Source organism: Anas platyrhynchos, chromosome 12 (assembly GCF_047663525.1).
Source record: "Anas platyrhynchos isolate ZD024472 breed Pekin duck chromosome 12, IASCAAS_PekinDuck_T2T, whole genome shotgun sequence".
NCBI classification, from domain to species: Eukaryota; Metazoa; Chordata; class Aves; order Anseriformes; family Anatidae; genus Anas; species Anas platyrhynchos.
This window is the reverse complement of record NC_092598.1, coordinates 16,115,025-16,137,082: the sequence shown is the minus strand read 5'-3', so window position 1 is coordinate 16,137,082 and position 22,058 is coordinate 16,115,025. Positions and strand designations below refer to the sequence as shown.

Sequence of the window (22,058 nt, the reverse complement as noted above, 5' to 3'; positions counted from 1 at the left end):
ACCACCTGCAAAGTATTTTCAGAACTTCTCAAACTAATCATCCCATAGTACTCTAAGGTAAGACACTAGCCCCTCCGCAAGTGTAGCAGTTAGACATCCTTACAGTGACGGTAACTCCTGTTGTAAACTTCTGGATTTGACCCCCAGGAGCTTCAGGTTGCTAGGTGTACCCACGTACCAACACAGTCTGGTAGCCTACACACTGGCAGTGAAATTATACACAGGTTGCTCTAGCTAAATTCTCAGTTTACACAGTGAAAGCAGCTATATTTCATACTCTCAAATTAGCGTCGCCAGCATTTAAACAAGATATGCTAATGTAGACATACAAAAACACCAACTAACATGCATTTGGCTAAAGAAAAGCTCTAACAATCTGCTGAATTATGGCTTAATTCTGCCAAGTGTCAAGTTCCCATTTGGAAGCGCCAACCCCCTTTAACTTGTCTTCACTGGCTTTTGAGGCTATAATGCACACACAGCAAGTAGTAACAGATCTGATCTTTCCTGCTTCCCACCACCACCTCCATGCCAACTGAGGTATGCCCAATAGGCGTACTGAATAAATTATATTTACTGAACTCAGACTACTCATTGAATATACATCTCCATGTTAGATACCCACCACAGCAAGAAACAGACCCTTCAGAGAGGAGTCACCTTCTGTTATTCCTTCTCTACCCAACAGTTAGTGTTACCCCTTAAGAGACAGCAGGTTTTCATTTGTGTAAGACACAGGATTTAAAAGAAGCTAAGTTTTTAAGCAAAGAACACTGACAAAGCACATCTGAAAAAGCAGAAACAGCAAACAATTTTTTTAGCTCAGAAGTACATGAATTTAGTTAACAGAAGTGTCTTAAACACCCAGCTTTACCCTCTAGTCAGTTTGAAGTGCTACACTGCCAACCCTCAGAAACTTAGGCAGATGACCAAATATATCATATATATGCCCCTTTGAGAGTTGAAGCCAGATCCTCTTCTTTTCTAGAGTTTGTCCACAATTCAGAAACAGCTAGAAGTTTATTTTCCTCTCACCTTACTTGTTTTCAGTCAACTCATTTGCTCTCAAGCTAGAATAGTTCAAAGTAATTAAAATAGGTAAGTAGAATGAGGTAAAACTATCAGACACCAAACTCAGATGAATAGGCTACTGAAATAACTTTAAAATCTGCCTTATTTATGAAAAAAAGTTCCAGAATATCATGTTCTTGAGTTGTTACATATGGCAATCAAGAATATTTCAGTGCTATTACAGAGCAGGCATTCAGCCTTTCTTGTAAAGTGAGTGCGATACTTCATTAAAGATGCACACCATCCACCGTTTAGTGGACACACAATAAAGATTTCGTCTTCTCAGAATGGACATATATAAACACTATTCACAAGTGCTTAAATCATGAGAAAACTAGGAAATGCCAGACTGTCTTTTAATTAACAGTCCAAAGTTAAGTATAGGTCAGACCACAAAGAAATGTACACCAAGGTGTGTGCATGTCTAAGCATGTGCACATCCCTCACTGCACGTGTTCAGAACTGAAAGAACCAAATATGTTACAACATTAATTTACTTGGTTTACATCTTCAAGCACAGGAATTGTTGCACATCTTTTCATCAACAGGACTGAAGACTGATTATAAACAGGATTTTTAAACTGCTCAAAATTCCAGCACATCAGATCATAATGAACTGTAGTAAACATGAAGGTATATCAATGGATCAACATGCACAGTTCGGAGAATAGACAAAACTTCACATGTAGTTGAATTTGTATATACTGAAGTACATTTGTGTTTATCACATAACACTTTCAGATTATTCAACATATATTATTGCTATTTATACTTATCATTACAATACAAACTTAGTCAGAGTCAAAATTAACAAATACATACACATACATTAAAAAAAAAAAAAAAAAAAAAAAAGTCAGTTAATGCCTTAGATTTAGGTCTCCATTGATTTCCACGAGATTACTTCAGACTTCAGTGCAAGTTTCCAGGAAGCAATGTTGATAGCTTGCTTCTTCTGCAACACACAAACTTCTGAGTATTCACACAGGGAATCCATCAAATTCAATGGCATATCGCACCATCGGCTGTAAATACAGACTTCCTTCAAATCCTGTATGAAACTCGACTTGATCTGCACAGTCTGTCAGTAATACAAAGATCAATCCCTTCAAGCACAGAACACCAATAATTAAGTTGCTTACTTCATAGCTGCAGTTTGTATTTGAATTACATCAATATCCTATTTCAACTTGTTCTGTCACAAGCACTGTCCTTCAAAGCCAAATTCTGGGCAGCATCAGCAGTTGTTTCCGTGCAAGGGTCATCTTTTTCTTCTTCCTCAGGCTGTTCTCCAGGTTTTTGGACAGATTCCACAACTGCTGTGCTCTTACTGGTATTGCAGCCCATTTTGGTCTCAGTCAATGAAGGTTCTGTGATTTTTGGTAGAAGTCTATAGAAGGCTCACTGCATTGAAGGAATGAAGTACAAGGAAATGAACTCCTAGCTAAATAGCATTCCCTATTGTATTGTTAAGAGCAAGTATGTTTGGTTTCTGTGACAACACACTGATCCTGCTAATCAAGCACTGGCCAATAAAGAGCTACAGTTTAATGCAGCCAGCAAAAGACAATTTTTGCTGCCTTTCTAAAAAGCCTATGAAACTGTTCTTCACTCATATTTTTCCTAGATGAGTAACTCATGATTGCTTTGCCCAAGGAAGCCTATTTAATTTTAACTTCTAAACACCCTATAGTTTAGTTACTAGGAAACAGTGCCTTGCTACACACACACAAAAAAAAAAAATAGTCACAGCAGCAAGTCTATATATTTTTCTAAGCATTTTCAGTATTGTAATCTATACTACTAGGTTATGTAGACACCTGACTTAAGACACTAGTCTTGAATAGAAAGCTATGAAGTTATACAAATCCATGTGCCCAAAAACACTTAAAATATCAGCTTGAATATTAAGTCTAGTACAAAACAAAAAAAAAAGCACCCCAAAAATCTCACCGAAGTAGCTGGAAGTTTTCAGCTGAAAAGCAGGAGTGAATGAATACACTCAGAACTCAAGCATGCCAAAAACAGCAGGTCTCTACCAGAAGCTAAACCAATAAGCCAACTTGCATTCTAACCCAACATTCAAACAATTTTCTAATAAAAACTTACATACAATGAGCTCACAGTGACTGGCTGACTCCTATCATCTATCCTCTACAAACTAAAGCCAGTAGTACCTCCACGCGCAGGGCAACTTCATTGGTGTGTTTCCCCCTATGAAAAGAGTTATTAAAAAAAAAAAAAAAATGCAGAGATATGTTTAGCTAAAAAATCATATTGATATTTCACACAACTATATAGTAGGTAAGTGCTCAACAGTACTAGACCTTATAGCCACAAATTGAACCCCACACTAATTGACTTGATCTTTCATAATCAGCTATTCTTAATATAACAAGCATTGGGACCACGGTTGCAGGGTTGCCGGTACACAACGAAATAGGCCCTTATTTTCTAGACCTAGAAAAAAAAACAGCAGTAAACTTCATTACTGGGTGTTGATCTGCATATGCTTGCAAACAGTAATAGAGATACATTAAGGTGAGGTGTCTTAATGTGAAGGATGTCCATATGGGAAACAGGGTACAGGTGCCTCAAACATGCTCAGCAGAAATAAAGGGAAAGTTGCTCACTGTTCCTTTGAGGCAGAGGCTAAATATATTGCATGATATTTAAGATTCCCCCCAAATTCAGGAGAATCAGACTTGTGCATCTGAAGCAAGTCCAAGCACCACCACGCAGTTTAACTGCACAACTCAGTGCTTCTCAGATGACTACTGCTGCCCAGCTACCACCAGGGACGTTGCTCTCTGCTTCGAGGCTTTTGTGTTATGTTCCCTTTTACTAACGGCTGTTAGGCAAGAGGGTGTTTTGTTTACATCATTTACTACCTCCCATTTTATTCAGCTAACATTAGGAACACCCACTTATCTTTACAAGCATTGATAAGCCAAGTTACAGAGCAGGAAAAAGTTATTTAAAAGAATATTACATAAACTTGTGTGCTCCTCAGGTATATCTGATTTGCTAGTTGAATTTCTACTGTTACTCTTGGCATTTAATTGCACGTGCAGCATAGACACCAGAGCAACCATAACCTAGTCACTACATTGTAGAATCTGTACCTGCCAGATTGATTTAAGCCAGAATGCCTGATAAAATGAGAGGAATATGGAGCTGTTCAGAATCTGAAGGCACGAGTGTATTTTCTGGGTTTTGTAGGAAAACAGGAATATGACTCTACACTTCTGTATTTCTGCATTTGAGTGCTTAATCCACATTAGTATACTTCCTCCTTTGAACGTGATTACTCCTGTGAAAGCAGAATAGTTATAAGGATGTAAAAGAATCGGGCAAAAACTGATTCCCAGAACTCCTTAAGTCTGCCTATGTAGGAATTAACGATTCTGGAGCATTTACTGCTCCACGTTTTCAGAACACTACCTCAAATTCCCCACTAGATGGTAGCTGAATACTATGCTGATTCTGCAGTATTACACAGCCTAGAGTAGCCCTAGGAGTTGCACCTGATTACAATTTTTAAAGGATTACTCCCAATATCTTTTAAGAAAAATAAAACCTTCCCAGAGGTGGCACTGTCTTAAATATTGACTGATTTACGTTTCACAGAAGTTTTGAACCAGGAAGTGAAATCCATTAATGTAATGCCTTTGGCACCAGTGAGTTTCTTTATGTGAGCATGGGCTTCATCAAAATTGTAGATCTTGCTAAAAATGTACCTTGTATGTTCTTGTCACAGATGGCTTCATCATACATTTTTCAGAAAATACGGGAAGGGGTACTACAGGAAGTAGGATAAAATCAGTTTAGGTGGGAGGGAAAAAACTGTCCAAATGCTCTCAGGCATGAATACTCATCACAACATGCAAGCAAACTGTAGATGCTCTCGGTTCTCAAATCATTTGTTTCCAAGGTTAGCAGCCAGAAGCCATGGACCCTAAAAGCTTTGTTAGCATGAGAACCTTAATTTTTGTACTTGAGACGTGAAGTCTAAGTCTGTTGTACTGAACATAACAAGTTTAGGCCCAGACCTAGATACCATTCTGGTTACAAGAGAGAACAGAGAGCTTGGCACTGCAGCCTTTCTGAACTGAATGCACCCACTCCCTGCACCCTGTTACAACCAGTAGTCTAGGTGCAGCAAGAACCCTTCTTATAGGGGCTGTACACAAAGGGGTAGTACAGACAACCCTTCGGACCAGCCTGCAGGTTGTGGCTTCATTGCCTGTAAGGAAGCTACGGTGCTTACAGACAACAAGCCGACACCATTTCAACTTCCTTGAACGGCTATACGTGCACCTTTCACTATCACTGTTAAAAATAGTCTTTATTATTTTTTGGCAACATCTATGTCCTTTTCTCTTTCTTTTTCTTTCTCAACAGAAAGCAGGTTTGGATAAGAGGCACAAAGATAATTACACTGTCCTGCTACGTTAGTCTACTTCGGTCTCATTGCAAATCACTTGGTTCAGTCTGTTCTGTTTGTGATAGTGAACAAATGCCTGTTTGCCAGCTTTTGCCATCAGAAATCTTTAGAATATCTTGATTTAACATATTTACTTCCTTCTACTGGTAAAAGATAACATTTTCTGGAAAGCTCTTCATTACAACCCCAAAATTAATATTGTAAAATTCCACAAGTTTCTTCAGAACAAGCAATCAATCATTCAGCTGAAGTACTCGTGTCCTGCTTGTAGCAGCAGGCTCAAGTTCAGTGCAATTCAGATAGCAAACGTCACATATTAGAACTGGACAATAAATGCAGAAGAAGGTTATCTACAAGTGTTTGAAGAAAGCTTGAGGTGTATTAATTACACTTCTAACCCATTCCTCAAGTTTCTGGCCCCTCTTCAAACTGGCCACGCATTGTTTTCACATCTGAGCAGCAGTCAACATACCGATGTGCTACAAACTTCAACAACTACACCACTGCAGCAAATTCTTGTTCCCATAGCAACACTACTAGCTTTCCATCCCATGTTTCCTTTAAAAAAACTTGAAATGCGTAATAACCAGGCAAATAGGAAAGTCTACTGCACAGTAAGTTCAGAATATTGCTTCTCCCCATCTTTATTGGATTAATAAGCTAAAACAAAGTCTTTTTCCTTTGTCTGTCTAGTAACAAAATATTATTTACGAACTACTTTACAGAAATACCCTAAAAGCAACAAAGCAAGCTGCACATTGCAATATACTGAGCATGTATATGTGCTCATATTCGTACTCTTTTCTTCCCATAGAAATAAAGGAGATCACCTCATTAAACTCATGAGTAATCCACCTTCTCCAAGGTGGAAAGACTGCCTAGGTAAACCTCATTTACAAGGACATCTCAGTGCTTCTTTTAAGATGTGAGTTTATCAACAGAAGACAGCCTCCACATGCAGGTACATAATCAAGTTATTTTAGTTTTGGGGTTACCATAAGGTATGACTTCCCCACTGCTGTTCTCTGTGCTTCCTTTGCAAATAAGAAGTGTTAAAATTTCCAGTGGCACAGCACATGCTGTCACCCCTCCATTTCTTTACCAGAGATTTCTGAAATTGAATGGCTCAGCTGGAACGGTGACAATCCAGCCTTATATTCATTATGGCTCCTTAAGAGGATAGCATAAGGAACAGATATTAAGTAGTTGGACAAGAAATGACTCCCTGGATCCCCAGTCCTCCTTGCCTCTGAGTCCTAGCTGCTGTTCTGTTGCTGTCACACACGCCCATGTTGCTGTACACCAAGAAGGAGGAACCACGACAATCTGTTCTCTTGAAAAAACACAAGCTGTGTTTGGCTGGCTAAGAAAAAAAAGTCTGTCAAGCTAGTAAATATGTTACAGTACTTGACAATTTTACCAAACTAAGTTTAAGAAATGAGCTTTTGGAATTTGAGTGAGCTATGTCACACTCTGAGCCTTGTATTGTATGCTTCATGAACATCATAAAGGGAGGTATCGTTGTAGAGGTAGATGCCAAATTCCTGCTATCTGCTAGGTGAGGGAGAGAAGCAGCACGTCTGCAATGAGACATGACAGAGGTAAGGACCGGAGAGTGTAAGCTTTTTCCTCTTTCTCCAGAAGACTTACGTCTACATAAAAAAGGACTGCCAATTTCCTACACTAAATGGGTATCTGTCATAAGCCTGTTTCCTGTTGCACTGACAGTCTTGTTTCCTAGTCTGAAATTGCCAACTCAAAATTATGTCCATTAACGATTTCACAAGTAACCAGCCAGATCACACAGCTTCCTTACACATTGACTAGTAGGAGAACTCTTCAGGATCTTTAAATATCAGGGACTGCATTGCACCTTAAGTGCAATTTCACAAGAAAAGAAACCAGTCTCCTCTTGGCAGCTAATGAATCCTAGATAATTCACACAGTTTTTGAGCAATCCTGAAGCCTAGATTCATGTGCCCTAATTCCAAAATCTGCATTAGAGCAGAGAATTAACGGGCTGTTACACAGCTCAGCATTGCAGAAGTGAGAAGCTGGATATTCAAGTACTACCTCAATACCTATAATACTATGTCAAATACAAATCGTGTCAAATCAGTACCTGCAAACAGATGCAAGAACAAACACTTTAGAAGTGAATAACTGTATTTATTAGAGGTGTTAACAAGGCACACACTTAGAAATAAAGATCCCTTTTAATTTAGACTGTTCTAATAGTTAACTAAATAGCATAACTTGCTGTAACAATGAAGCAGAAAGCAAACATTTTAGATTGACAAACTGAAATCATGGTCTTTGTTCCAAATTACCAAGGTAAAAAAAAATGCAGCATGGAGGCAGGTCTTATACTGGGGACAGAAAGCATAATCAAAAAGAAAGAGAAAAAATACAGAGTTCAGGCTGGGAGATTCAAACTAAAGCACAGGCTGATAATGATGAGCAAGTGCTGCTTTTCCTGTAGCTCATGAAAGAGCTGGGAAGTTTCTAAGGGGCAGGGGGGTGCTGGGGTGCAAACACATGAACCCAATTATTTCAAGATCACAGCAGGATCTTAGAGCACAGCTTCATAACCTGGGAATTCCCATTCTGCACTCCTCTCAATGCACGCAACTCTCAAGTGCCTTCCCAGTTTCCCTTCACATTAAGTATTGCTTTAGCTACCTCAGAAATAAAGAGTTATTGCCCAGGCATCCACTGCTACAGTAGCAGCATTTGGGGGGTCTAGAGGGTTAGCAATCTGCACAACTAAGTGTAAAAGCCTGTTAAAACATTAGCACAAGCAAGTAACAAATTCCACAAACCTGCTGTTCAGAGCTTCTAAAATTGTTGTAATATATTTTGCATAGTACCTTATCTAGCTGAGCTTATTTGTGACTCCAGTTGTTCCATTATTTAAAATTATTAGAGGTTCACGAGCTGTAGTTATTAATATAAGCAGCCATATCAAACATACTCTTTGTAGTTTAGAGGCAGCATTCCTAAGCAGCCTGATACCCCCACCAGATGAAAGGCCCTAAGTAGGAATAAAACATAACCTAAGCCCATTCTATTGCAAGTTTGAGTCCAGCTGAGATCTTATACCAACTGCAAAGCTGTGAACCAAGGCTTTAAGTATGGAAATCACCTAAAGACTCATTAAAAGTAAATATCAAGATGACAAATTCACAAATTAATTCCAAGACCAATGAGTACCTTAACATTCACTTTTGTCAAGTGGGAGATTTTGTTTTGTGTTTGTAAGCTAGAGCAGCAGTATTCAACCCAATTTATTCCAAGTCAAGCAGCTTGTGTATTGAAGGGGTCAACCTGTACAGCTGGAAATAAGCATGTTCAAACCCAACAATGACACTGGTTAAAAACATTAAGATACACATAGGTTAAACAGACATCGGACATTTAAAATGCTGTTGGTTCAGCACGTTCATGAAAGAGCTACAGGTTAACAGTTCACGTCAACACAATCAATACCCTTCCAAGTAGAGGGTTATTTTCTTTTATCCCTTTGTAAATAGCTGCTTAGTCTCTCTGTTATTTAATTCATCCAATCCTATCTTCTGTCCACTGCTACCTTTTTCCTCACCAAACACTCCCCCATGCTTTGGCCAGTGTAGCTATGTTCATAACCACCAAGCTCTGCTCTTGTTCTTCCATGCCCAGAAGCTCCAGCTGCCCATAAGAATTATGCCCACTGCTTTTAAATCCTTACAACACAATTATATACACCACTATATAGAAATAAGATTCTTTAGGACTTGAAGGTGCAAAGATCCAGAGTAGGCACAGCAGAATTTTGTAACTAAGCTACTGAAAAACTGAACAGAAGTAAATTTAGAAGAATAAAGAGCAGCACAGAGTACTTCTCTGTGCCTTCTTCGATATTTGAGAGTCTGTTCAACTCCGTGCAACAATAAATTTGATATTATCCAACTGGATAGTTGGTTGTTATTGACATAGTCAATATGACTATTGACATAGGCCCAGTACTTATTAAAACATTCTCTTGAAGGTTAAGAACAAAACTTCTAAACACACCAGTTCCAAGCCCTGCAAGCATCCCATTCTCAACTCAGAACAAACGTTCTACGTGTGCTAGCATCTGTCTGGCAGGATATGGCCAACAGCAACGACCAGGACCAGGACGGACCACTCGAGTCTGAAAGAGCAAAGGCAACAAGTAGGTCAGAGCACCAGACAGTACCATTTTAAAGCAATCTAGGCAAACAGTTTTCTCCTCTAACAGCATCTGAACATAGATCAGAAAGTTTCAAAGAAAAATGCCCCAAGATTACAAAACACATTCGTCTGTATCACAGGTGAAGAGCCTCCTCCCTGCTTTAAGGGACTGGTGTTCCCCTCCTCCCATTTCACACTGAGCTCTTCCCTACAATAACAGAGAGGCATCTTGTTTAATTCAAGTGATTCCTAGTTCCATCTTGAAACAGCCCAGTTTGGGACAGGCCTGAACTGGGGCAGGGCACAACACTACCATGTGGCAAGCAGCTGCAGCAGGGCTTTGGGGTCTAGAGCATAAGCCCCTATTTCCAACTTTGCAAAGTAGGTTTATGATCTGGAATTCAGGCTCCAGTCCTCATATAACTGACTGTTAATAGTAGCCAGCTAGTAGGAGCCAGCCTTCACAAGGAGCCAGCTACTTGGGCTAGCTAGTACTGCCAAGTCAGACCATACCACTTGGACTGCCTACCTTTACAAATTCACCGTAACACTCTGATGTAGTTAAATGCTCACCACATGGGATAATATCAAATTTGGTGGGTCACACACACTTCCCCTGGACAACAGTTACAGAAATTTTTTTAAAAGGACTCAACATGGCACACAGCAAGTGGTATCTGGCTTTGATGCTACAAACGCCTTGACTTGAAGACAATTGCTCACATCCCCACAGCTCAGTCTGAACTGCCAGAACTCAGTAATTGTCACTGGGATATCAAGTTCTCATTGTTTTAAAAGAAGTCTCACTTTTTGATATGTCCATCAGAGAACTGAATAAAAAGCAAGTTTATATTCTTCAGTTAAAACCTATTCTAGAGATCACAAATTTATTTTACCTTAGTTATCAGAAGGCTTTTCTTAGTCTGCTGAAAGACTCTACACTGTCTATTCATTTCCTCTGTAACCCTTTTTCTCACTATTTAAATGACTTCATTAGCTTTTGTAATTCCCCTCCTCCCAGCTTGAGTCATAATCCTGTAGTGTGTATGCTTCTCAAAAAGAAATAAAAAAATTACATATAAGTACAGCTTTTCCCCAGCAGATTCTTATGACTCCATTAGCTATTCACGTAATTCAGCTCTGAATATGTCTTGCCTATTCAGCAATACATGCTTTTCCGTAACACAGATCACAAGTTTCTGTGCTAACCAGTAGGAAACAATTTCAGATCTGAAAGTCACTATGGCAAATTGGAAAAACACCTTGTTAAAACACATTTCTTCAGCAGGCAGTCCCTAAAATAACAGCCATTCTTTGGGTTGCCTGTCTTCCATTTTCCACTGAGAAAAATCATTCTAGACCAAAAGTTTAAAGTTTCTTTAAATCCAACAAGTGCATGGACTAAAGGTAACCAATACAAAAACCAATACAAAAAAAAAAAAAAAAAAAAAAAAAGTCTCTCCTTTAGAGTTCAAACAGTTATGTATTGATAACTTCAGTATTAGACCCTATACTTTCATTTTGCTTTAAAGGGCAGGATTAAATGACCCCCCCACACACACACACACAAAAAAATATAAATAAAAAAGCAGTTTGCAGAATTAGGAGCAATTCACCCACATCTAATCATTCTTACAGGAGTCAGGCCTTGAGGCAAAAGAATGCTATCAAGTGTAACGACAAACATGTTCTTACTGCTGTTTGCCATACTTATTGGACATAATAAACTTGATATGCTGGAGGCTATAATTAATCTCTACTAAGTGAACACTCCTCTTATGATGATTTGTCTACTGAGCTGTCAAAGAACAATTAAGGCTTTGATAAGTAAATAAATTAGTTCATTACAGTCCCTCTTCTTTTTTAAATGAGCTCATAGATTATTATGTGGCTCTCCCTACTCCAGTCATCAGCAGCTACAATTCTTGGACCCAAAAGCTAACACAGACACTCCTTTTCAAACTTCTACATTCAACTTTCTCCATTACTTCCACTAACTTCAATTTCATGTTGTGTTTAAAAAGAGTTTGCAATTTTTAGTGCTAAGAACTAGGTTTTAAAATGAATGAGGCTAGACAGTAACAATATTATTTGCCTTCTGTTGCTAGACCTCAGAGCAATGCTTACATCTCACAAGAACGTGCACAAAAGTAAAGTTGCAGTGCCCTCTTGTGAGCAGTCAAATCTCATTTTTGCAGAAGTACTTTCAGCAGTGATAGGGTGAGGGGGGTGCAGCATTAATGCTACAAACTGAGCCAAAGTAGAAGCATTATACTTTTTAACTGGTTACCTACATATGGACACACACAGAGTTCTCCTGCTTCCTGAATAGCATACCTGAAACCAATGAAGATATTTGTATAAAAAGTTAAATAATATTTAAAATCAATTGAACTTAAGAAACAGGGGAATAGATTCATTCATTTATCCCTTCAAAACTTTGAAATATGAAAAATCAATACCAATTGCTTCAAGCTGTTATTACTGGCCACAATCTTGTTTTATTAAATACCATTAAAAAAAAAAAAAACTAGCATGTACACACACATATGCAAGAAGCTTTCCCTACAATTTAAGCATTAGGTAACAAGTGATGAGGTGCTGGAGGTTACAGCAACTATTGTTGGAAGTTTAAAACAAAAAGGGAGCAAGGATGTTGTAGTAAGGAGTGAAAAAGCAATAAAGCAGTCGAACCAACAAGCCAGTACAGCCAAATGCAATCCTAATTCCTAGATGGCTGTGAGGAAAGCATCAGGAGATGGCAATTAAAGTCTGTGCAGATAAAGGAAGGCTACTCAGATAGAACAGACAGTTAGAAGTTCCCAAAGGTCAGTGCTCTGTCATCACAAAATCCAATTTTTATTATGCATCTTTAGGAAATACAAGTACAAATATCTGGATATTCACTTTAGTTTTGTGGCATCAGTCACAAACTAGACCAGTGACAGAAAGCTCAGAAACAGTACCTCACAACTGCTGTCACCTAGGATCCACACATTAGAATTAACTTTCTGAAATGCAGCAGTCTTTGCCAATATGTATTTTGTTAGAAAATGCAAATTTTGTTTCTTGTGCACAGAGCTGGTTTACTATGCACAGTAATAGTCAACAATTCAATGAAGACAATCACTGCTCTGTTTAACCTCCACAATGTTTCCCTACAGTTTCCTGAGGTAATGTTTTAAAAGACCTTTAAGCATAATTTTGCCATATTCTTGCACTTCATGACTAGTAGTTTCACAGAAATTAAGCTTAGCATGAGAAACACAAGCCAAAACATTCAAAAGTTCTTAAAAGTTCATCTTACCACATCAACTAATCACTTCTAAGCTGATATTAAATATTTGATTTCAGCCCAGAGAGTCAAGGTCCAAAGGAGCTTCGTTTGTTCAGGCACAGATCCAAAGAATCATTTTAACTGAATTTAGGTGCACGGGTCCAAATTGCTGCAAAACCCCAGTGAAACGAAAGCACTCTTCAGCGACTTCCTAAAACCTCTGGCAGACAGCCACATCTCTGTTCTACCTTCAGCTCCCCAGTTGAGGGTTTCAGCACTGCAGATGGGGAGAGCTGCTGCTGCCTGCTTGCACTGCTCTTACAGCACGCTGGGATCACTAGGGATTGACGAAATCCCTGGGACCAAATGACTGCTGAATCCCACACAGCCTACCCTGAATTTGTCCTCAAGTGAAGAGATGTAAAACTTTCTGTTTGCAAGCTGCACCCTCCCTTACTTGTTCCATACTTAAAATTGCAAGGCAGGCTCAGCAGAGCCACTGCTGCTTTGCACTACATGAACCAACGCGGTCTCTGGTCTAGACAGGATGATTTCTGCAGGGTGTATGTTTCGGGTGCTCAACTGCACAACTCACAGACATTAGCAGCTACTCCATGATACCTCAACAGCTCACAGGATGATGATTTGTCTTGTGACAAGCTAAATGGAAACAATGAAGTTCACACAGTACCAAATTTATTTTACAGGTAACTTGAAGACCAAGTCTTGTGTCTAACATATACCAGGCCAAGTTCACTTCAAAAATACAATGCATACACCAAAAAAAAGTCCAAAGTTAAAAGTTGTCTAAGACCAGGTGAGTTTCACCCCAAGGTTACAAATACAGAACTACAGAGAACACATTCTCACTTTCAGTTTCGTGATTACTTCAGTATTACCTCAGAGCAAGTTTGAGGATGACTTACCCAAAGTCAACACTGACAAGAGACTGAATCACCGCTTCATCGTCAGTTTTACCAAAAAACCTCTGATAAGCCACATTCCTGTTGTCAGGCAGCAGAACAATTGGCTTGGCATGTTACATCATCTGGATTTATAAAACGGATGCCTGAATATGTTGAAGATTGCACAGGAGGTTTCTGAATATGTTCTAGGGATCTGAGGTTAGAAAGCAAGCTTCGAGAAAGGAAGCTCCTGCCAGTTCCCCAGACTGTCCAGATCTCTCAGTGGCAGCCCTGTCTTTGAGCAAAGCAGCCTGTCCTTCTCACTTCAGCATCTTCCAACACAGGTGTGAAACACAACTAGTTCCACCATGGATCCCTGGAGTATTTTATTCATTACCAGCATTTGCGCTGAGTACTAAGCACTCCACACCTGATCATCCAGACAGTTTTTATTTTCCTAAAGTCAAAAAAAAAAAAAAAAAGACAAAAAAAATAGTTTTTTGTCCATGTAGAGCATAAAATCCTTGGGCATATGAGTATTGCAGGAGATCGTATGAAAAGCCTCACTAAAGGTAAGATAAATGACATCCACTGGTAATTTTACCTTAAAAAGAATGCTTTATAGCCTATAAGATTAGAAGCTCTTGCTTACCAGTAAAAGGACATCTTTAACTTCATTACCAGATAAAACACAGCTTTAAAAGAAAATGGGCTTCTAACAGCTTCACAGTTATCTCCAGAACCATCACAAGAGGGCAGCAGAAGCTTTCTACACGCACAAAGTTAAGCCATGCGGCTGGTTTGAGCACCAGCTCACGCAGCCCAGTCAGGCTCTGCAGTTCCCAGTCCCATCAGACAGATGAACACCTCACACAAAACTGAGGTACCAAATCCAAGTTCTTCCAACACCTGCCTGTGGCGGTAGAGCTTTCCATACACAATTCAGTTTCCAGAGTGTATTTCACTGGCTTGGTATTACAGAAAAAAAAAAAAAAAGAAAAGGAAATAAAGAGTTACAGAGTTATTATTAGCAGCTCACTATTTGTTATAGTACACTTCACATAGAAAGAAGAATAAATAGCATTTTACGCCAGAAGACTGCACTAAAACTTAATGTTTTGTGAGTGGCATATGAAGTAAACTCCTAACTGTTGACACTAACATGAATTTCTTTTACAAAGTATATATGGGACTCAACATTCAGAGGTGCCTAAGAAAAGCCAGTACACGGATCACACCAGCACCAGAGTTAGTATGTTTCATGGCAAGTTTTCAGGGGGGCACAATACTAACAATTGGTTTTACAACTAGTTTTACACCACAACTGCAGTCCCGAAGCTAGAACCCTAGTATGGTTAGTGGAGCTACACGGGGAAGTGCCACAAGCCTATCAGCAGTAGTGTGTAGTCACCGTAAAGCAGTAACTCTGTTTATGGGGTAACTTCCAGATGGTAGTTTTGTTACTCCTTCAAGAGAGTTGCTTCCCTATAGCAGTCCACGAATACAGCAGCTGACAAGGTAGTAACTTACTCTGTTTTGTACACTCAAGCTACCCGAAGAGTTGTCTAAGCCTCCTTTTTAAGTACTCTGAAGTGTTTCCCTATTCAGTACTCAAAATGAGATAAAGCCCTACACTGGCACTGACCTGTCTTCCCACTCCTTCCCAATCTTTCATCAGAAGCCGCAAGTCCTTAAGATGTATCTGATTTTCCTATAGTATGAGCTCACTGTTTTCACATGAGTAAGAGAACCAAAAACCCTCACCAGGGAGTAGAAGCTACCACTAAACCCCTGCCCATCTCTAAAAAGAAAACCCTGTGGCTATAATCTTTGAAGTAGTTTTCCCAATAGATTTCAGTAGATTTTCTTGTCTTATAACACCTGAAAACAACTGTGCTTTTTTTTTTTTTACTATCAAAGTAAGATTTCTATTACCAGGGCAAGTGGCAAAAGAGAACAGAAGCAAAAACAAACAAACATAATATTTATTTTAGTAGGAGGCCGACTATCATCTCATAGCTGGGAAATAACCTCCAGAAAATAAAAAATCTTCAAGAGCATAAGACTTCAAAGAAAAAACTACACTTACTTTAAACCCTGCAGTCAAATATCAGGTAATACCATATCCATTCAATTTTTGGTAATGTAAAGAAACAGAAAATCGAGCATGAAAACAAGAAAAATACAACAATAATAATTTATTTTTTTTTACTACATGTTCTCAACAACTGGTCTACTAACATGATTTTAAATACTCACGGCTATTTTCAGATCATCGTAGCCACTTCCAAGATACTTCTGGACTTATGAATCTCTAACACGTTTCTACTTCAATAACATCTCCTTACTTGCTATTTCTAAAGCGATTACCTTTACTTTCTTTCTCTTGAAAACTCCTCCCCATTTGACTCCTCTATCGAAAAAAAGCAGTAAGGCTTCAGTGCTATCTTATGTAGCGCAATGAGAGACAGGTGACCTCAGTCCTGTGCTCCACCTGATCATCAAAACCTCCAGTTCTGTTCTTGAATCAGCTACCTTCTTCCTAACACAAATGCTTAGCAGTGGTTCTTTACCACAGTTCCTGTTTAGACATGATCTTTGCAGACTATGCTTTAAACCCTGACTCAAAAATCTCATCTCAGCACCCAGACTCACAAAGTATCCTCAGTCTACCAAGAGATGAGTGATTCTCTCAAAAAGGAGCACAGCAAACAGTTAAAAAAAAAAGTCCACAAAACTGGTTACTACCAACAAATCCCTAAAAGAAAAAAGGGCTTTTTTAGTTTCTTACTGAAAACAGGACTTAGACAAAAATACTTTTTCAGTAAGTTCAGATTCTCAAACGTTCTCCTCTCATACTGCCTATTTCATGGCAGACTTCATTTTAGTACTACAATTATGCTTTTATCAGCTAGCAGTGTACTCGTGGCTGTCATTGTGGCAAGCGGAGAACCAAACTACAGATGTAGGTGTTGGAGAAACAGCAGTGGAAGCAGCATTCTGATATCCCAACTGCAGGGTTACTTAATTCACATCAGTAGTTTCCAACTGCCAGGCAAACTTCTAGGACATATCAGTCAGAATCAAACAGTTTGGGTGCCGAGAGGTTTCCATGTTACAAAATAGGTTGCCTGCAAGTATAAATAGCAATCAGATTTTTATTTGCGGTTATTTATGACAATATTCCATCTCTTTTTGATCCAGACCCTTGGATGCAATTGTCCCCCCACACACAGTCAAAAGAATTAAACTTAGTGCTAACCTAAAAAGATTTATAACCATAGTCTGGTTTACATCTGCCTCTGCAAGGCCATGAGAGAAACCATCTGCCTCTACGCGCTCACTTTGCATCTGCAGTGTTTCACATCTGCAGGTGTGGAGCACAGCTCCTCCGTGCAGGAGCTCCCGTGTATATTTCAGATCAAACGTGTTTACAAACTGCCAGCCGACAACACAACAAAACAAAGTAGACCTCCCCAGCTTGAACTGTATGGGAACCTATGACTGTAAATAAGTTCAGAGGTAAAATAACACGAGCTTACCCTCACCCTGCAGATTTGTTAAGGGCTCCAAAAGTAATGTGAAAGTGTTCTCCTCCACGTTCGTGCAGCGTGTTGTAAAGGCAGCGCACCGGGTAGCCACGAGACATCAACCAAGGCCCAGTCTGCGTGGCACTGCAAGTCCTCACCTGCATCACAGATTCCTACCAGGCTTCTAGAGAGTGTCGACAGAGACATATGAAGAGTTGCTCTAATAGCTGCAATCTGTGCAGGCAGCCGCTGTTTGCTTTCCCAAGTCCCACAGAGTGGCTACAGAGAAGGATCAAAGCAGTCACTGTGGCAACAATGGGATCTCAGCAGCTGATGCAGTGCCTGCAGACCTCATTCCAGTCCTGACCTCAATACCCCTACAGCAGCTTCCATGGATAATCAAAGGACAGGAAACCAGGCAAGTGCAGCAATCAATTTCCTCTTTTTTTTTTTTTCTTGGAAAATTTTATCCTGCACCCAGACAGGATAAAAGATGAGCCAGTAAAGTGTGGGACTTCTCCTCCTACAGCCTATGATGCATGCGAGTGGTAGGTCCCAAGGCAGAACGAGCTGCTGGAGTTCCGTGGGAATCCAGAACACAAACATGCGTGTGCTCTAACTGCTGTAGGTAGGACATCTATAAATAAAGGAGGGGAGACACACCGTATTCTTCCTACTTTATCAAACCCAATATTTTAGAAGAGTCATCTGTATGTATTGATAGATCAAAGCATTGCAGCTAGCTTATGAGGGAACAGTGGTGGTGAGAAAACAAGTATCTCACAAAATGTATGAAACCAGCTAAAATTATAATTGCTTTAAATACTGGTAGCCTTTTGGATGGTGATATAAAGTGACAGAAGTTTAGCAAAATTGAAAGAAAACATTTAGCACTCTGCAGAACTTCTGTGACAGTGATCCCCAGAACTGATGATATGTTTAAGAAAATGAAACCCCAAACAAAAATCTACATTTAACTCCGCACATTTAAACAATCTGTTTTTTTTTTTTCCTTTTGTCTAAATGCTAAGAGATTCATGAGATTCAATTTTCTTTTTCAGCAACAGAATAACCAGTCCCATGATCCTGTTTTCAGTCATTCATGTGATTTATCATTCTAAGCCTGTGTTTTCAACTTATGACATTACCATTCAAACTCTCTACATCTGAAAGCCCTTCACACCGTTATAATTGCATTGACAGCTTTATTAAGGATGCACTATGATTGGCTGGCTAATTGTACTAAGAGGATAAAGGTTGCCTTTCTTTTGAAGAAATACTTTTTCAGAGAGAACAGAAAAGTAGAGACATATGTGCTTTCTTCTCAAAACCATGAGGACGAAAAAAAAAACACCACCAAACAACAGGCACGTTTATTTTTTGAAGTTATCTTCCATTGTTCATCAGAGAAAACATACAGAAGCAAAACCTATAGGGCTGGCTAAAAGAAAAGAACTTCTAAGAGAACTTCAGCATAACTGTTAAAAGCAGTCAGAGAAAAAAAAAATAAAGCTTTAGCAATGAAGGAAGCAGAAGAAGGGAAATAGAATATTAGAAAGCTGAAACTTCAATTGCTTAAAGGTTTGCATTTTGAAGTAATGGAGAATAAGAACCTATCTTATGTTTCTATCAACATAAGCTTATTTGAGCTATTTAGAGATCCTAAAATTCATGTATTACGACATGTAGTTATCTGAACTACGTAAGAAATCTGATATTGGCTATAATAATACAAACTCTTTTTAGAAGACAGAAGCAACAGGTCGCAGAGAACTAGAAGCGCGTCCCTAGTTCTCTTCAGCAGGCTGCAGAGGATGCCGAAGGGGCAGATCCCTGCTGCCCCTCCCCGCACAGCCCATGCAGTCCTCCTGGGCACCACGCTGAGGGGAGGGCGACTCTGGGAATCCCCCCGCACTGCTTTGCATCTTCAGTCCGCGGGGGAACCAAATCTTCTTGCTGAGGCCTCCTCTGAAGAGCTGCATAACCGCTCACCTGTGGAGCTTTTTCTCCCCCTGCTGCACCCGGTGAGGCAGCAGAAGCCCCAGAGCCGGGTGCCCCTTGCAGCCCCTCCTGGCTGGAGGTGATCCCCTAAGGACTCCTGCCCAGGACCTGTTAAGTCACCTCAGAGATATGATCTCTAAGCGTTTTGTGAGCTGCTACTCCTCGATTTGGATCTCCAAATCAATACTCGACGTGTGAAGTACTCGGTTTTGCCTGCCTGCCCCAGACGCCAGTCAGCGTGGCAGGGGAGCCCCAGGCGCCGCGCTGGCAAGCCCAAGGAACCCCTGTGGAGAAACCCCGGCCCTTCGCGGCGTGCCCGAGGCCGTGGCGGCGCTGCCTTCCCCCACCCACCCCCGCAGGGCCGCGGCTGCCACGCCAGGACCACGACCGAGGCCACCGACCCGCACCCCCCCCCCCCCGGCCGCCCTCACAGTGCGGGCAGCAACCGCCCCTCACAGCCCCGACCCCCTCCTCTGAGGGCTCAGCCGGAGGGCGCCCCGGGACTCCCCATCCCCGCTCCCCCCCCGCCGGGGCCTGCCGAGTGCAGGCGGCGGGGATTGGCCGCAGCGCGCCGAGGGGGCCATGTTGGCTGGCCCGGCCCCGCCGCCCGCGCTCCATTTTATCCCCTCCTTCCCCCCCCCTCCACTGCCACCGCCTCCCCTCAGCCAGGGCCGGGGGCAGGAAGCCCGCCCCCTCCGCCCCCCCGCCCCGCCCCGCGCGCTGGCCCCGCCCCCTTTTCCTCCCACCCGCGGGTCCCCTCAGCCCCGCGCCGCCGCCGCCGCCGCCGCTCCCGCTCCCCCCCCCCTCCTCTCCCTCCCCTCCCCTCCCGCCGTGTCAGCGCGCGGCGGCCCCCGCGCGCCGCGGCCAATCAGCGCGGGGCTGAGAAATATGCAAATGAGCCCCCCGGCCCGGCCCCGCGGGCTCGCTGGGGCCGGTGGGGTCGCGGCGGCGGCGAGCGGCTGAAACTTCGGCACGGCCCCGGCACGGCCCCGGCGCGGCCCCGGCAGCCGGCGCGGCCCCGGTAAGCGCCCGCGGGGAGCCCGGGGAGGGGGGCGTGGGGCCGCCGGGGAGCCGCCGCCGGGCTGCGCGTGCCCGCGGCCGGCCCGGTGGGGAGCTGTCAGGCGCGGGGCATCCCCCGCCGCCCCGCTCCGCTCCGCTCCCTCCCCCCGCGGCCGCCCGTGCGTGCCGGGCAGCGGGGGAGGCTCCGGGCGCCGCCGCCGCCGCCTTGGCGTAATGGCGAACCCGGCGGTGAGTACGTGCGAGAGGGGCCGGGCTGCGCCCCGCCGAGCAGGCCGCGCTCCGGGCGCACCGGCCCCGGCCCCGGCCCCGGCGGCGGCCCCGGCCCCTCCTTCCTCCTCCTCCTCCTCCTGCTGCTGCTGCTGCTGCCGGGAGGCTCGGCGCGGCCTGCTCCCCGCACGGCTCTGCCCCTGCTTCCGCCCCTCGGCCGGCACGGCCCGGCCCGGCCCGGGGCCGCCGCCGGGAGGGAGGAGGGGAGGGAGAAAGGGGGGGGCCGGGCCGCTGCCGGGGGTGAGGGGCAGGGATGCGGCGCCCGCAAAGTTTGGAGGGGGAGAACGGGGCCTGGCCCCGGGGCCTGGGCGCTGCCAGGTGAGGGGAAGGGCAGGGGGCGCTGCCCGCCGCGGGGAGGGCGAGGACGGGGCTGGATGCGCCTCGGCCCCCCCGGCGAGGAGGGGGAAGGGAGAGCAGGGAGGGGGGGGCTCCCCACACAGCTCCTTGGTTGAGGGGAGCTGGGGTGCGGCACCCCCAGGGTGGGCAGCGGGGCGCCCCCCCCTCGCTCCCCGCCCAGGTGGGCAGAAAAAAAGGGTTTGCCAGGCGGGGGAAGCCGAAAGGAAAAAAAAGGAGGCGGCTGTGGCAGCCCCTGGGCTGCATCCACGGCAGCAGGAGGTGGGGAGTGGGGCAGGGGAAGGCCGGGTGCTGGGGAGGGCGGCCGGGGGCTCTGCCGGGCTGGGGGTCGCTGCTGGGAGGGCAGCCCCAGGCTCCTGGCCGCAGGTCCCTGCTGCAGGGGTGGGAGCTGAGAGCAGCCGGTGGGAGCACGGGGCTGGGATCTGTTGGCTGGCGTTTCCCAGGTAGCAGGCTGACTTCCTTGTGGGATGACAAGGGGAGGATTTCGAGGCCAGCTCAGCACTGCAAATCGCGCTGGGTGAATTGGTGGCGTGCATCGTTTCCCACTAAAGGGGAGACATTGCGCTGGTTCTTCCTGAGGCATAGAGCGGTGAAATGTGAAAAGCTCGTCGTTCCCTCCTCGCACACGTTTTTGTGGGCAGGGACACGAGGCAGGTGAGGAGAGCAGGCTTCTCGCACTTGGCTGCATGGCTCTGACACGAAGGTTGATGTGTGCACTTTCAGTTCTCAAGAAGTATTTTGCACTCCTCACTGTCTTCGTATAAGTGCCATAAATCTTCAGCAACTACAAACTTCCTTCAGTTCGTGAAAGTTGTTCAACTTCAGCACTGTGAGGAAATAGAGCTCGGTCTTCCTGCCTTACGCAGAAGAAATCTGAACCCTTTAGCAGCACTGTGCATACTCACGGGGCACAAAACAGCAATCTACATCCATAGAGAAGGTTTTTAGTTCTCCTTGTGTGTCTTTTTCGAGAGTGCGAGAAGTAGCCATGA

The 22,058-nt window shown here is 43.2% G+C and overlaps 1 protein-coding gene and 1 long non-coding RNA gene across 13 annotated transcripts in view; one reads left to right on the top strand and one right to left on the bottom strand.

The window, feature by feature from the left end:
* Nucleotides 1–591: 591 nt before the first annotated feature.
* Nucleotides 592–20,124, bottom strand: LOC106016220 (uncharacterized). Of its 2 annotated transcripts, XR_011812297.1 has the most exons (4): nucleotides 16,154–20,124; nucleotides 9,624–9,692; nucleotides 3,181–3,285; nucleotides 592–2,475 (listed from the first exon to the last, which is right to left on the bottom strand). It is a non-coding gene; the product is annotated as an uncharacterized lncRNA (long non-coding RNA). The 2 variants fall into 2 exon arrangements; XR_001188764.5 differs by lacking the exon at nucleotides 9,624–9,692 and having other exon boundaries at nucleotides 16,154–20,122.
* A 121-nt stretch (nucleotides 20,125–20,245) lies between these two features.
* The window catches only part of CHD9 (chromodomain helicase DNA binding protein 9), a 92,957-nt gene continuing 91,144 nt past the window's right edge, over nucleotides 20,246–22,058 (top strand). For 5 of the 11 annotated variants that reach the window (XM_027467007.3, XM_072043880.1, XM_072043878.1 and 2 more), the window contains exon 1: nucleotides 20,252–20,446. The gene's annotated coding sequence lies outside the window, so the exon portion shown is untranslated. Of the gene's footprint in view, nucleotides 20,447–20,557; nucleotides 20,674–21,013; nucleotides 21,031–22,058 lie in introns of those variants that run through there. The other 6 variants (XM_072043885.1, XM_072043884.1, XM_072043879.1 and 3 more) reach the window with 4 other exon arrangements.